General features: G+C 33.6%; 1 protein-coding gene across 1 annotated transcript in view; it reads right to left on the bottom strand.

The window, feature by feature from the left end:
* LOC121417524 overlaps positions 1–8160 on the bottom strand; it is a 36346-nt gene extending 28186 nt beyond the window's left edge. The window contains exon 1 of the mRNA XM_041611244.1: positions 8065–8160. The gene's annotated coding sequence lies outside the window, so the exon portion shown is untranslated. The remainder of the gene's footprint in view (positions 1–8064) is intronic.
* Between the last annotated feature and the right edge of the window lie 9124 nt (positions 8161–17284).

Raw genomic sequence — 17284 nt, 5'->3', positions numbered from 1 at the left:
TGCTCACTCATGCGTGAATGAAAAATAATCTAAGTAATATCAGATGAAAGAGGAGATTCTAAGCTTTAAATTGGTAGGTCATTTGTCTATTTTATGTATGATTAAGTAATGATAAACGATCGCTAAATCTCGGTTTCGTTTTTTCTGGGACACACTGTATAATTAGGATTTGAAATAAGGCAGATAAACCATTACCTCTTAACACTCCTATCATAATTGTGTTTGTTAATAAAGTACCTTGAGAAACAAGACATTGTAGACTATTAACATTGCAAAACAAATCGTCAGAGATGCCTGTGCATTCTCCAAATGGGGAATTGCTTGATATAAATTGTAACGTTCTACAAGTAACACTTCATATAGATACATACATATATAAACCCCTCAAAAAAAATTTGCAACTCAGTTTTGGAGGATGATATCTTTTTGGCTAATGAAGTATAAAAATGAAACTGGTATCATTGGAAAGCTGAATTATTCCTCTTTACAATGACATGCCATTTGCCGTGATTGTGTAATCATGGATTATGCAGTCACCCTGAACATTGACAAAAGTCAGAAGTGAAATGTTGCCAAATGCATTGATTTCTATCAGGAGTCTCCATTTCTATAGAATTTCCACCATGCAGATGACAGTGAATGCACTCGGTACATCCTGGAAACAATTGGAAATTCCCTATTGGAAGCGACGCATTTTGCAATATTTCATTTCTAACATTGCTGCGTATTATCATGTCTGTGTATTTCATGATTACACTAGCATTACAAATGACACATGATTGTAAAGAAGAATAATCATGCTTTCGAAAGATATTCCTTTTACACATGATGATGGCACATTAAGAAATTTATTAGCACTCAAACTTGCGGTTTGAGTTGCAGAACTCAAACATGACATGGCAACGAATTTTGCAACATTTCATTTTTTACATTGCTGCATATTTATCATGTCTGTGTATTTCATGATAGCACTAGCATTACAAATGACATATGATCGTAAAGAGGAATAACCATACTTTCCATGTTCTCATTCAACATGTTCTATCTCTAAACCTCCCTGCTTCAGTCAGCCAAGCCTTCACCTCTGCTCACCCCTTCATCTTTGCCACTAGCCTTCTCGCACCTTTCTATCGCTCTTGCTGCCAATGTTATGACCCACTGCCTCAGATACATTCTTAAAATTCATCACATTCTTGTAGAGAAATTACTTCTACTCAACACCCAAACTGCGGATAGCCGCTGATCCTCGAATACCGGGGGAAGAACAACTAAGAAGAAGAAGATACCACTTTTACATATCATGATGGCAAACTAAAAAAAATTATTAGCACTCAAACTTGAGTTGCAGAACTTTTATTGAGGGGTTTATATACAAACATAAAGACAATTATAACAGATTTTTTTCATGTTGTAGTCAGTAGTGCGTATCAAATCAAAGCATGACCTCTCCGAACGGAGACTCTGCTAGAAAAACCAACAATATTCGTGTTCACACTTATAATCAGTAGCAAAAAGGAATTAAGATAAAATGATCCTACCTAAGAATGACAGAATTTCTTTCCTTTTCTTAGCTTTGAAATAAATCAGCTACATTGATTGGAGACTCCATCAGAAAGTATGATAGGATCGTCAATATATTCTTTTAAAATAGGTTACACATCAAATATCGAATACAGACGAGGCCTTTCTATTTAAGAAATATAAGGAATCCATATTTTTTCTTACGTATTTCCTCTTGTTTTATTGTTACATGTAGAATATTCATCGAGCAGGAAAGAGAAAGGAAAAAGAGTGTTTTAATTGTATAATTTCGTTCTTCTTATTTTGGTCTCATAAACAGATGAAATGTTGTTGTTTTTTCCTTTCATCGTATCTCATGCAATTTTTTTTTGTTTTAAAACACTGAGTACTTTGGAAAACTTAGCAGTCAAAGTTTAAAAGAAGAGGGGAAGGAAAACCCTCCATTACTATCAGGCATGACCATTCCTAAATTATAAGACCTGTATAGGTTACAAGTTTAAGAAGATAAGCTGGATGACATTTAGGCTAAAAAACACCATCTTTCCTTTCTCATCCAAGTAAGAAATTAGAAATGTTATATGCATTTCATTTACATATTTCATCATTTCAATCTGTTATTGCCCTTCTGAACGTGCGATTTATATGTATCTATATGACAAGTAGGACCTAACATTTGAAATTCACTATCTTCGTATATACAAATTTGTAACAATAATTTATCATTTAAGAAGAATATAAACAATTTATTTATTTATATTTCGAAGTTGTTGAATGAATGAAGAGACTCTGTCGTGGACTTTTTTCATCATTGCTTCATTTGGGAGGTGCACCGTGCAGGTACAAATGTGAATTGACTAAATACGACATGCATGACATGACAGGGTTGGTTACACTCCATCACCGGCACAATTCCCCCATTTTCCTTCCTCCATATCGCTTTCTTGTTCACTAGAGCTAGCATTTCTTCTTCTTCAACAACATTTGTTTCGAAATCCAAATCTAGATATAACTTTATGGTTTTCTACCATTTCATGATCGAACTACTCAGTGACAGTGTGGAGAAATCGCACGTTCACTACTATTCGCAATAGATTTTGCGCGCGTGTGTGGATCTTGATGTGTGAGAGCTATATCACGTCTCTGGTGACATCATACACGTCATCAAATTCGAATCAATTCAGAGACCAATGCAAAGCATTTCTCAGAGAGGCATTTTAGCGCTCTTTAATTGGGGATTTCCACCTCATATAAAATTTTCGTTATTTTCAAATGACCTAATGATAATCCCCATGTTACCTTTCCATTGATATTTAATAAGACCAGGACCAGTTGCCAGGTATACTGACCTAATAGCGATTCCACACTAGAACTTCAAAAATATCATAAATTTGAACATGCTTTCAATAAGTCATAAGTAGTGTAATATTTTACTATGATACCTAAATTTTATGAAAATTATTAGTTTTAACCAAAAGTGAAGACAGATATAGTTTTTTGGGGGGAGAACAATGGAATTTTAAATTTTCAATAATTTTGCTCATTGAATAGTCAAGTACAAATTCTACCTGAAACAATTATTTGCAAAGCAAGAGAAGACTGAAAATATTGCAGGTCAATAGAATAATATATCATTGATGGTTCCAAATACACACTGTAATATCTACAACATTTTCATGATCCATAATAGGGGCAGCCCTGATTTTTCCGAACCTATTTTTGGCAATGTCCCGTACGACACATGACAATGCAAAAGTTTTTCCTACAAGTTTATTTTTGATGATGCAATTTCATAAAATGAGTTTCTCTTTGTTTGACCCATGGGTGATCGATTTATCCCATAAGGATCTAATTACTGCCCTTCATTTTTCATTTATTGTCCTATTAAAAATGTCCCGTACGACACACGCTGTGTCGTACGGGACATGTCCCGTACGACACGCGATATAATAATGCATCTAATTGCAGGATTTGGATTCAGAAACCATAAATAGTATGCATATTTAAATTCATTTAATTGAGTTAACATAAAGTGAACTGAAAAAGTACTTTGTTTATCTCCATAGAACATGAAATAGGTGATTCTAAACATTTTAATTGATTTCATGTAGGCTTATTCTTTTGTGAATCCCTTCAGCTAAACTGGTAATTTTCACTGATCAGAGCAGGTTAATTTCTTTTCATTGAGCCTGAAAAGAAAACCTTTATGATTATTTCAACCTAGCCTGGAAGATAACTTCCTCTTGCATGCTAATGTAAAATGATTATAAGATGTAAAAAAAATCATATCAATCATCATGATCATCTATTTGGACTTCCCCTGATGATTACTATTTTTTATATACAATATTGAAACTCCTTACTTTTTTCAAGTTGTAAAAAAAATCTTAAAAATAAGACAAACCATATGGTTTCATGAAATGCAGATGGGTTTGAAAAAGTATAACCGCATTTCTTTAGACAAAAAAATTGTGACCAAAAAAGGGAAAAAAGTGACAGTTGTGACATATATCATGTAGATATACATTTTATATAAAAATCGTAACATCATGATTATTTAGCCCCATAATTTACACAAAGTTTCATTCATTTATTGTTTAAATAGTGTTTGGAAATCATCAATTAGTTCCCTAAAATATAACTTCACACAAAACCTGAAGTTTTTCAGCTCGTAAAAATGCTGTGAACACTTGTACATTTCCCATCATGAAAAAAAATATAACATATTGCTCCCAATTGTATATATTGAGGTTTGTCCTGAATGACTGCTTATTAAAAGATTATTCATAAATAAGCAAGAATTTAGGGGCAATGCTCCTTCTGATTGATAAAAAGTTCATGTTTATTTATTCAGGCTGCCCAGTACAACACGCAGTGCCTGTACAACACACAAGTGTCCCGTACGACACACAAGTGTCCCGTACGACACACAAGTGTCCTGTACGACACACAATTGTCCCGTACGACACATTATTTTGTTTATGATATATTGACAGAAATATTCACCTAATAGCGGTTTCTAACCTAATGAATGTCTTAGTTTGATGGGATTATCATTATCATCAGCCAAATAATGTGATTGAAGAAGCCAAAGTGACATAAAGTAAGAAAGTTTGGCTTCAATTTAGAGATGTCCCGTACGACACATTTTGAATGTCCCGTACGCCACAATGTTCTCGAAAATTATAATTTGCTTTATTTATTCATGAATGTTTATTTTGCTTTCTTTTGTAAATGTGTTTGTTCTTGGGTAATTGAGTGTCAATTTGAAATCAGTTTCTATGAACTTTATCTGCCCAACTCACGGACTTTTGAGTACAAACTTGAGGTTTCTAAAAAAGCCACTTTTTCTGCGTCCGTACGACACATTACTATTTTTAATCTGTAATATACAGGATGTGAGTTAAAGTCATGTTAAGTCTTGGTTTTTCTTACACTCTGGTAGTAGTTGATGACCACCTATAGTTACTGGAATATTTTTTTGTTTTTTCTTGTCAAAAACTGTCAAATGTTTTCTAAATGTCCCGTAAGACACGTACGGAATCACCCCATAGAGGCATTTTAAAGGGGAAGTTCACCCTGAAGAAAACTTTCTTGTAAAAATAGCAGAAAAAATAGTAAAAAATATTGGTGAAGGTTTGAGGAAAATCCGTTAAAGAGTAAGAAAGTTATTAGAGTTCAAAATTTTGAATTTGTGACGTCATAAACGAGCAGCTGCCCCATGTGTTATATAATATAAAATGTATGAATTTCAAATTTTGTATGGTTCCTGATGACTTAATTTTGTTTTCTTTTCATGATCGGGTGTGAAATGATTTGTCTATTGATATACAAAAGTTACAGTGAAAACCATTTTCAATTTTCTGAGAAAATGACATTTCATTGATTTTTTACCATTCGCTATGTAGGAATACTGCTCGCATATGACGTCACAAATCAAATAATTGAAATTCTAATAACTTTTTAATTATTTGATGAATTTTTCTCAAACCTTCGGCAATATTTTTAATTATTTTTTCTGCTATTTTTACAATAAACTTTTTGTCAGGGTGAACTTCCCCTTTAAGGACAGTGCCATTTAACAGATATGTATATCACTGATCAAACAATGCGAGCGCGAAGTCCGAGCTGAAAATTTGTGATATTCAGACCTAAAGAGACATTAAGAGTATTCTTTTTAAAATTATGACACGTTCCTGTCTCGCTAAACAAACCCAGCTGAAATTTTGTATATATTGATCCCAAACAAAGACATTTTAAGGACTATATTTTAGGAATCCATTGAGAGTATACATATCTCACCATTGTCATCTAAGGCGAGTGCCAAGCGCTTGCTGATTTTGTTATAATTACATCTAATCACATGGAGCACTTTCTGAAGTAATTGTGATAATGATTCTTATACGCATCTCAATATTACGAGCGCGACGCGCGAGCTGAAAAGTTCGGAAATTCAGGCCTGAAGATGGGCTTGTTTGTAGGAATTCACTAAGACCTTATGTGTTTCACTAACCAAAAAATACGAGCGCGAAGCGCGAGATGGAATTTTTAAAAATAATTATTCAGATCAGAAAACAGGACATTTAATGACTGATTTTAGGCATTGATGAAGAGCAGACATGTTTCACTAATACACTCATGCGAACATAACACGGAGACAGGATTTTTTTTATCACTTTAAGTAGTCATGACAAAGAAGCATAGTTCACTTCATAAAAAAATAATAACTCGGAGTGCAAGAATTGACTTGAAAACGGGAGGTTTTCGTACAACTCGATTATATATCTCTTTAAACAGACAATTCGAGCACCAGGAACAATAAAGACATAGGCCCTGGGCAAATTATGCTTCATAAAGTTGTGAAAAAATGTTTTTATGTAATATAACATAAAATAATCATAATATAATATACCATTATTATAAACAATAATGCTTCTTTCTCACTTATGTTTCTTTTCATTTCTCCCTCTTTTTCTTCTTTTCCCCGTTGTTTTAGGGGGGGGCAGCCGATTAGGGGGGCATGTGCCCCCCCCCTTTCCCCCGTAGTTACACCACTGAATAATACTATTTTCATAATCAGTATATTTCTCCCTTAACAAAAGAAAAGAGAGGATGAAAGGAAGAATACAATTAAATGCAATTAAAGAATAACGAGGAGTAAGAATTTAAAAGAAAGGAGAACAACAACACAAATAGGAAAGGAAAAGGGGAGTAGTAGAAGAAGAGAGAGAGAGAGGGAGAGAGAAGAAAAGGATAGTAAAACGAGTAAGAAAGTGAGATGAATGGGAAGGAGGGGGAGAGGGGTCAATAAATGATCATGGTTTATCGATTTACGTTACTTCCAAAAGAACGACACGATACTAAATTGAAGACAAAAATAAAGAATAGAACATAACATTTTAATAAACGGAACATGTTTCGAGGTGTCGCACCTCATCCTCAGCCTGAAAATTAACAGAGTCATTGGTATTTATACAGTTGAGATGTCAAGTAAAAATTTCAAGAATGTAGTTACACAGGATTACAAGGAATGCAATTGTTGAATGGAATGAAGTAAAAAGTTACAAAGTCTATGGATTTATCAGATAGGGGTGGGTTTAAATTAAATGGATAACATTATTTGGTAATTGTACACCTGTTGGTTTAGTTGAGGTTGTTTCCATTTGATGAAAAGCCCTTCTTTTATTTTTAGTTGAAAATCTGTTTGAGCAGTATCGAGAATCTTGAAACAGTGGGTATTGCATTCTAACAAGCACTGGGGTGACGATTGCAAGTGTCTCCAGACATGGGAGTTTTTGTCCTTCCCCAGATGCTCCTGTACTCGTGTCTTATAATGACGCTTGGTTTGACCAATATAGCGAGCTTTACATCTCGCACATGTAAATTGATATATGACACAAACACGGAGCTCCTGGGGAATGGAGTCTTTCACAGAAAGTAAAGAACTGAGCTTGAAAGATGAGAAAGAAAGAGTAATATGAAGATCTTGGCAATATTGTTTAACCATAATGTTGATTCTCTTTTCAAGTTCCTTTGATGCTTTACCAATGTATGGTAACTTAAAAAAATCTTGTAGTCTTTTTCTCCTGACCATTGTTTGGGTTTTGGATGTTTTGAATGTATTGGTTCAATGACCTTTCGATTAACCAACCTGGGTACATGTTTCTGCTCAACACTTCTTTCAAATTCTCGATACAAGTATCAAAGAGATGAGAGTGACTGCATTCTTGAGTGACTGCATTCTTGAGTGACTGCATTCTTGAAATTTTTACTTGACATCTCAACTGTATAAATACCAATGACTCTGTTAATAATTTTCAGGCTGAGGATGAGGTGCGACACCTCGAAACATGTTCCGTTTATTAAAATGTTATGTTCTATTCTTTATTTTTGTCTTCGATTTACGTTAGCAAATGGCCTATTATGAGATTTATTTCTTAATCTTGAAATATCAAATCGCTTGAAATAAATGAAAGGGCATGATTTATCAAAATGATTTATCTCATTGTAGGGTACGTTAAATGAGAGAAACAAATGAAATTTTACCTGATTGGGTAAACTCTCTCTTTAGGCTGTTAGGTTCCTCAGACATTCGCCGTAGATGGCGTAGTTCCCGATTCAGCACAACTTGAAGGTGTAATCCAGACTAAAAATTATATAATTTAAATAGAAAAATAATAAAATCAGAAAAAGATTACAATAAAAAACAACAAGTTAAAAACATTTTTTTCTATGGAACCCTTCTATGCATGTAGTATGGCTACAGGGGTGCCCATTAAGACGCACTGGCTGAATATATGTAATGTGTTTGATTTGTACCTTTTTAAAGGTATTGTCACAAGTCGAGTTCCTAAATTGTCATTTTTTTTAAATATATTTTTTCTTACTTTTATCTCCCAAAATTTAACTGAGGAAAAGATTCCTTAATATTAACGTTTAAAAAAAATACTGGTCAATGATCGGGCCTATTCAATTTATTGTATAGCAAAATAGCTTCATGGCAAATTGCCGCCGATTTTCTTTCTTCGCGCTCGTCGCTATGGTAATTATGCAAATTAGTTCACCGAGCGTACGTGGCTCGTAATTGAATCTGTACGAATGTATATACGTACACGTATGTGCCACGCCCAAGTTGATACGTCGGGTAAGGTGTATTGGTTGGTGTACAAGCTAGTAGCAGGCATTACGTTTTTTTTTTTTTCGTTGAGTGAAGACATGTAGTCGTCTTAGTTTAATTCCTGCCAGTCGCCATTTCATGTTTCCTGAGTTGTATCTTCGAGTTATTTAGTCACCAAATGAATCTTATTTTTGAAGTCTTCAGTAATTATTTACCAAGCTTTTAATCAACTTATGATCGAGACGTGTAGAGAAGTCGTCCTTTTTGGTGTATCTGAAAAACCCACTGCGGTGAGTTCCATCGTCGAGACTGGAGTCGGCTACCCTATCGGGTACGATTATGCAGCCAATACTGATCGTCAAGGACAGCTCAAGGTCGTCGTTTTGGGACGTCGCAACACCGTTCAGATCACAGATTTGTCGCAGAAATAACGACAGCGCCATCACCGGCAAGAGTTGGAAACCGTGTTTCAAAACCAAGGGGCCCCACCCGACCGCGAACTGATAATCAGGTTTCGTACGAATGCGTGTGTGTGATTGGGTGTGGGTGTTTCATTTAGTCCGTCAATATTTTTCCTCTTCAATTGATATATGATTCAAACTGTCAAACTTCAGCCGTCCCCTGAGGGGTTAACCGGACTTCGATATGCCATCACTTCGTTATGTAGCAGATACTGAAAATACTACTTTTTGTATCCAAGTGGTTTGCTGTATAAGAGAAATATCTTTTTTTCTCAATCATGGGGTCTACAAATTAGTAACACTCTTCTACCCAAGCCTATGATCGTGCCTAATAATAAAATATCTCAACTCCCCGTATTCTGGTTTACAATCTCTTTAAGGACCACGACCATTTTCAAAAGATACTCGACTTTCTCACCTCATTTCACTTCTCCCTCTATCAACTTTTCTTAGTCCTTACACATGGTGTACCGTAAACAACTATCACGATTGCTCATACCCCATGAAAACCTTCAAACATAATCTGACACATATCTTATACGATAAAGCACCATTCATATGTATATCCTAACATTCTTGGAACATATTCAAATAAACAAAAGAAATTGATCTAAATGACATTGATTCACATACTGTATGTACACTAGGACTAATGGAATAATGGAAAGATTAGAAGTGTCATTTATTTTATATTCGTTATCAAATTGTCATGAAAGTTTCGGTATTTCCCCCTAATGTTATCCCTGATCTTAAAATGATCAAATCTTTGAAACGAATTTAACCTATTAATCCAAATGTTATATTCATTTAAGTGTGAAACCTCGGTATCTTATAACATGGACCTTACCACTATATACAGGCTTGTACGGTCCACTGCTAAATTCAGCCTGCTTTATCTTTTTTGTGTGTTTTTATCAACCTAGAACAGAAACTTGTAATTAATTGTAAATTCGAGTTGTATATGACAGGAGGTGCGTTACGATTATTTCTGTCCATCCCGGTTTTAATTACAATTGCATATACCTGACGATTCCACTCTATGTGGAGACTATGAAGAATCAGCAACACAATCGCTTACCTATTTATTATTGATTCCTTCTTTGTCCTATAAGGGAATGATGATAAAAAACTTTATTACGAACTACTTACCTATATGTACTTATAATTCTGTAATGGAAACAAATCCAGTGGCCCAAAGAAATTATATAAATCTGACTCAAACAAAATGGCGTGTCGTTGATTGTAATCACACGTTGCCATATGGTGACCTCGTATTAATAGTGAGAGATATTACCCACATACAAGGTGAGATACCACACAAAAGAGAATGAAATGACAAAATATAAATGATATCACCAATTTTCTATGGTAATATTTTTACAGCCTCGAACTGGGTGTGGTTCAGCGCTTCTATCGATCGAATATGAATCAATACAAATCAGTGGTCATGATGATTATAAAGAGAAAGTGAAAGAGGGAGGGATGGAGGGGGGGGGGGTAGGGGGGACATACTGAATAGAACATTGTGTCATTCAGTGTAATCACAGTGTGTACACATAGTGGATTATGTGAAAATATTATTAACCTAGCCCCAAAATACTTGTCCGATTGTTTAGAAATTTATGTCCCAGGTAGAAGAACTAGATCCTCTGAAGACCCACTTAACATGCTTAAATTATCATATCCAACAGAAAACAGACGGGAGATAGAACATTCACCGTTGCATTCTCAATGAAATGGTACAAACTCCGTCTCACAATAAGACAATCCCCAACAATCGAATCCTTTAAGAAGTCCCTTAAAACTCTTTTGTTCTAGGCAACTGCCTTCATTTAATATGTCCTTCTAATGTTTTGTTTGTATAAATATGTTAAAGGGGAATCCAGCCTTAGCCATAATATGTTGTGTTGGGAAGGAGAAAAATAAATAAGAATGAATGGTGAAAGTTTGAAAGAAATCGGACAAGCAATAAGAAACTTATAGCTGCTTTAGAACTGAGATCACTAATAATGCAGATTTCAAATTGGCTAGCGGGTGAGTAAATTATGACAAAGGCAAGGACAACTTTCCCAAAGGCCATGTACTTTATTATCAGGGATTTGTGGTTTTCTCCCAAGTACCCATTCTCCTGAGGCAGTAATCTAAATATAACCCATGTAGTATATTGTTTTACGTCCTCATGGAAGAAAAATAGAATTTGAAATTAAACTTTTGGGAAAAATGATATTTTAGCCATAATATGTACTGGAGTACATAGAAGAGACGTCCTTGCCTTACATCACTATGACATCCCATTTGCGGCAAATTTGAAGTCTCCATGTGTATAGTGATTACCAACATTTACAACTTTTAAAAATTCATAACTTTGTTGTTGTTTGTCCAATATTGTTCAAACTTTCACCTATCAACTTTTCTGATTTTTCTTTTCCTCATAAAAAACAAGTTTTTATTTGGGTTGGATTCCCTTTAACTGAAATGGGGAGCGCTTGTGGGAAAACCGTGTTATAAATATTGAGTATATACTGAGTATTATACCTGATTAATTTCTTTTTTGTAATTATTATAACAAATACATGTATCGACATAATACATTTTAAAATGTGAGTGACCCCCATCATAAGCTTAGGAAAGGGGAAAAAAACCAGACACACATAATAATATCAATAACAATAATAATAATAATAATAATAATAATAATAATAATAATAATAATAATAATAATAATAATAATGATAATAATAATAATGATAATACTACATGAATGAAGAATCATCTTGATTCTAAAAGATTCAGATTCAGATTCAGTTTTATTTCCAACAGAAATAATAAATATTGATACAAATCATTTTCATAGATTATAACAAATATTTACAATACATTAATAATAATCATAACTAACATATAAAAATATAATACAAAATATTTTATAGACAAATAATATATAGTTAGGATAGAAAAAAAAGTATCTGTGGAAATGGGGGATTCACTAAAAAGCATAGCTTGTATAATGTGAATCCCCCTAAAGAAAGAGAATAGAGGAGAGAGGGAGAGAGAGAGAGACGCAATGGTTGCTATTTGCCTACGGAGATTTACTGAATAGATTAAAAAGAACAGGATAACTCACAGAACAAGACAAAACGAAAAAATAATAGAAAAAAAACAGGACGACAAAAGGAGAAATAAACGTAAAATAGAATCAGGACAAATTTCGACCGAAAAGAGAGGATAAAACAAAATGATAGACTAACAAAAATAACTTTAAGTCTGAGAGGAGATGATAACGAGCGGGAATTAGAACTGAAGACCTCGGTAGGATTTAAGTAAAACGTTTTTAAGTTTTCTTTTAAAAGAATATATGGAAGGGCTGTTTTTTATGTTATTGTCGAGGGAGTTCCAAAATCTAGGGCCATCGAACATAAATGTACTCTTTGCTAATAAAGTTCTAAAACGGGGTAAATGAAATTCGTCAGATTGCCGAGTAGGGTAATTATGAAAAGAACGATTAAGAGGAAACATAGAATCAAATACACGCGGAAGTGTGTTTTTGTCAAAATTAAACATAAATTGTCCTAAATGAAATAAATATAGGTCGCTTATCTTCAGCAATTTGCTATCAAAAAATAGTGGGTCAGTGTGTGAACGAAGAGCTGAATTATGAATAACACGAAGGGACTTCTTTTGCAGTAATAACAGTCTATCTAAAATGGTTTGATGGGTGCTGCCCCAGGCAAGTATCCCATAATTCAAGTAAGGCAAGATCAGGGAAGAATATAGCATTAAAAGTGATGACGACGAAAAATGATATTTCAGTTTATTGATAATGCCAATATTTCGCGAAATAATCTTACATATACAATCTATGTGGTATTTCCAGGAAAGCTTATTATCAACGGTAACACCGAGAAATTTAATGAATGTGACACTTTCTAAATTAGTTTCGTCTAAAACAATGTCCATGGGAAGTGTATCAATGGAATTGCTAAATAGCATATATTTAGTTTTAGGTAAATTAAGAGACAATTTGTTGGATCTTATCCATTGTGTGACTTTTAAAAGTTCATTATTAACAGTATTTACTAAGGTATATGGATGTTTATGGGAATAAAATATATTAGAATCGTCTGCAAAAAGAATGAACGAAAGGATATCAGATGATTTACAAAAGTCATTAATATAAATAATAAATAATAAAGGGCCTAACAGACTGCCTTGCGGGACTCCACAATTAATGTACTGCATATTGGATGCATGACCATTCAAAGATACAAATTGACGTCTGTCGGATAAGTAGCTTCTGAACCACTCCAAGGCCTTCCCGCGCACACCATAATGATAAAGTTTATGTAATAAGATATCATGGTTAATGGTGTCGAAGGCCTTGGAAAAGTCCAGAAAAATGCCGACTAGATGTGAGCAATTATCAAAAGCGTGAGCCACTTTATCAACGAAATTCAATAATGCATGTTCTGTGTTGTGTTTTTCTCTAAATCCAAACTGAAAGTTAGAAAAAATATTGTGAGATTTTAAAAAATCAATTGTTTTGCTATAAACCACTTTTTCTAAAATTTTTGACAAGGATGATAATAAAGAAATTGGGCGATAATTACTGACACTTAACTTGTCACCCTTTTTGTATAATGGAATGACCTTGGCAATTTTCATGCGATCAGGGACTTGACCGGAGGTTAGAGAAATGTTAAAAATATATGTCAAAGGATCGACAATTTCAGATATTATACTTTTTAAAATAAAGTTATTGACATCATCATAACCAGGACTTTTTTTATTATTCAAATTAGATACAATATCAGTAATATCTTTTTTAACTACGGGAGTGAAAAATATTGAACTAGAATTAGGTGTACCTAGGTAATCATAAAAGTGTTTTGTTGAAGGGGGGATGTCTCTAGCTAGGTTAGTTCCTATAGATGAAAAATAGTCATTAAAAATATTAGCTATATCATCAGGATCTCCAATAATATGACCGTTAGACCTTATTTCAGTTATATCGGACTTGTTATTGGATAAATTCATAGCTTGTTTAAGAACTTTCCATGTATTTTGAATGTCGTGTTTATACAGAATTATTTGATCAGTAAAATATCTTTTCTTTGCCAAACGTATTGTTTTGGTTAAAGTATTCTTATATGTGGTGTATTTTGTTTTTGTCTGAAGAGTGCCTTTAAGTTTCGAATTATAATATAAACTATTTTTTCTGTTGATTGAACGCAAAAGTGCTTTAGATATCCAAGGAAGTCTTGGTGATTTTTTGTAGTTAGTTTGTCTATCTTTTACTTTTGGAATATGCTTATCTAATTCACTAATAAAAATATTCAGAAAGTTATTGAAGCATATGTTTACATCATTATTGTTATAAATAGGTGACCAGTCAACAGACTCTAACGAAACACCCAGTCTTGCGAGATTCTCTGGAGTAGGTCTCCGCCTTGATGGCTTGGAAGGATTAATACATGAGTGCTTAAGGGTAAAATGTTACATAATATGAAAGTGATCAGTCAGATCAGATAATATTATTTCAGAATCAGGAGTCGGCATGACGTTACAAAATATCTTATCAATAAGTGTTGCAGAGCGATCGGCAATGCGAGTGGGTTTTGATATTAATGGCAAATATGAAGATGTCAAAAATGTTTCAAGAAATTCATGGGCAGTTTTGTTACTGTCATGCTTCAATATATCGATATTGAAATCCCCTAAAATAAAAACATGTTTGTTCACCAACAATGGATTTCTAACCAAGTTAGAATGGTAAAGTATAAAATCATTATGATTAGAATTTGGTGGCCTATATATAACACCTATGATTATATTTTTGGAATTTGGGACATTGATTTCGATAAAAAGTGACTCTACATATTCGTTCATATTAGTGATTTCGTTGTGAATTTTGTATTCGTAATTGTGGGAAACATATAATGCAACACCACTGCCATGTCTATCTTTCCTGTTATTAAAAACAAAATCATATTGATCTAGTGAAAATGGAATATTGGATTCATCAGTTAACCAAGTTTCTGTAAGTCCAATAATGGAAAATGAATTTCTAGATGAATTATTGTCTAATAGCAGTTGGAACTCTTCGAAGTGTTTATTTATGCTTCTTATGTTTAAATGTAATAAAGAAAAAATATCTTTGGAGAATTGTCTAGTAGTGTTTTTGAATTGAAGTTTAGTGATGTATTCTGATGAAGGATTGCGAATTAAATCATGATCAGTGTGGAAATCAAGAAGTTCTGATGATGCATTAATGTTGTTTGCTACAAAGTGGTTGTACACCGAATTAACCTGAGGGTAGCCATTTGAATTACTAGGCGTATTTAAATTAATGGAGAGGTCATCATTACTCAAAGAATAAAACGGCATATCAATTAAGGTATTCACGGAAGTACACTTAGCGTCTCAACATTCACTACTACTTTCGGCATTGAGTTAATAAAAGAAGAGTAATTAAAATAAAAGGTCCTGTGTGGGAACAAATAAGTAACAGACATACAGAGAAACGAAAACACATACATGTACAAACAAATAACGAATTCATAAAGCTTCGAGAGAGGGAAGCATTTACATGATTTAGCAGAAATCTTCGTAGGCAGAGCGGACGAACGCGTCAGAGAGCAAAGACAGTGAAGATACATCGTTGATAATTATTACTGGAGAGATGCCCAAAGAAAAGATCAGTATAATAAGAAATGCAAGTGATGAAATATAATGATACTCCATACAGGTGGGCAAATAACAAGATTAAGCATAAGCAAAATCAATATCGTGGACATGAAAACAGAACATGAAAAGAGGCGCCCGTAATTTTTGTATCGTACAATTGAAAATAGATTGTCATTGTTGCTAATTTTGGTATAGACATGCAAACAAGAAAATTACTTAAAAAAAAAACATATTATACATGCATATACATGCACATACATACATATACATATATATATACACACATATACATATATATACATATACACATACACACATATATATATATACATCAGAGCAATGCATAACAAAGAATCGCTATAAATGCATAAAGGCGAAACAATTCGTAACTTGCAAATTTCATCCAACAAGAGTCATGTGTTCAAGATATATTAGTTTAGTTTGGCGATGGATGTTCAATTTTGAAATCGTTTAAAACACGCGGGAAATTACTCAATAACAAATAGTTCCTAAAACCTGCATTAACGCATTCAAAATACTTGTGAGTTATTATTTCGCCACCCAAAACGGAACGATATCCATACCAACAAGGGTCAGGTATTTACGTATAAACAGATACCCTTAATAGAAGCAGTCTAAAAAATCAGCATTGTTGTTATTTTGATTACGAATGCGGTTAATGGCATTCAAACAAGATACTCAAACAGTTTGAAACAGACATCAAAGCCTGACCATTAGATAATCATGATAATAGGAGTATTAGACCAAAGCCGAACAATGCCCATGCTAACCAAAAATATGCAATTAAAACATATTATCGCTCAACCAAAATCGAAAAAAATACAATACCAGTCAAGACCAGATGTTAAATTCTAAAATCCTTCAAACATATTTAGAAGAAGCGGAATAAAGGACAATGTAAAGTCTTTCAGATAGATAATAGAGAGTTTGTCGATGGCGTTTTAATGTTAAAATACTTTTAAGAGCGCGGGAAATTGCTTAACAATGAAAAGAATCAGAAAACATGCGATTAAAGCATTATAAAGCATCATGATTAATGAGCATCGTCCAACCTTCAAAACATGTTTAGAAGAAGCGGAATAAAGGACAATGTAAAGTCTTTCAAATAGATAATATATTCTTATATAGAGAGAGTTTGTCGATGGCGCTTTAATGTTAAAATACTTTAAGAGCGCGGGAAATTGCTTAACAATGAAAAGAATCAGAAAACATGCAATTAAAGCATTATAAAGCATCATGATTAATGAGTTTACGTCCAACCAATACTGAACGATTCCCATACCAATCAGTCCGGTTTTCAAAACTGAACTAAAATGATCGTTAATGCGTGCCCTGAGAATGTCGTCATTATATTTGAGAAAATGAACGAGGTAAAGGCATGCAAAGAATAAATACATACAAGTGAAAACATGTATCAAAGCATCATGCACTGGATAACAGGAGCATCGCTCAATCGAGGCAATGTCCGAGCATTTGATATTAG

The sequence above is a fragment of the Lytechinus variegatus genome, chromosome 6 (assembly GCF_018143015.1).
Source record: "Lytechinus variegatus isolate NC3 chromosome 6, Lvar_3.0, whole genome shotgun sequence".
Lineage (NCBI taxonomy): Eukaryota > Metazoa > Echinodermata > Echinoidea > Temnopleuroida > Toxopneustidae > Lytechinus > Lytechinus variegatus.
The sequence above is the reverse complement of the archived record's forward strand: the minus strand, read 5'-3'. Positions and strand labels throughout refer to the sequence as shown.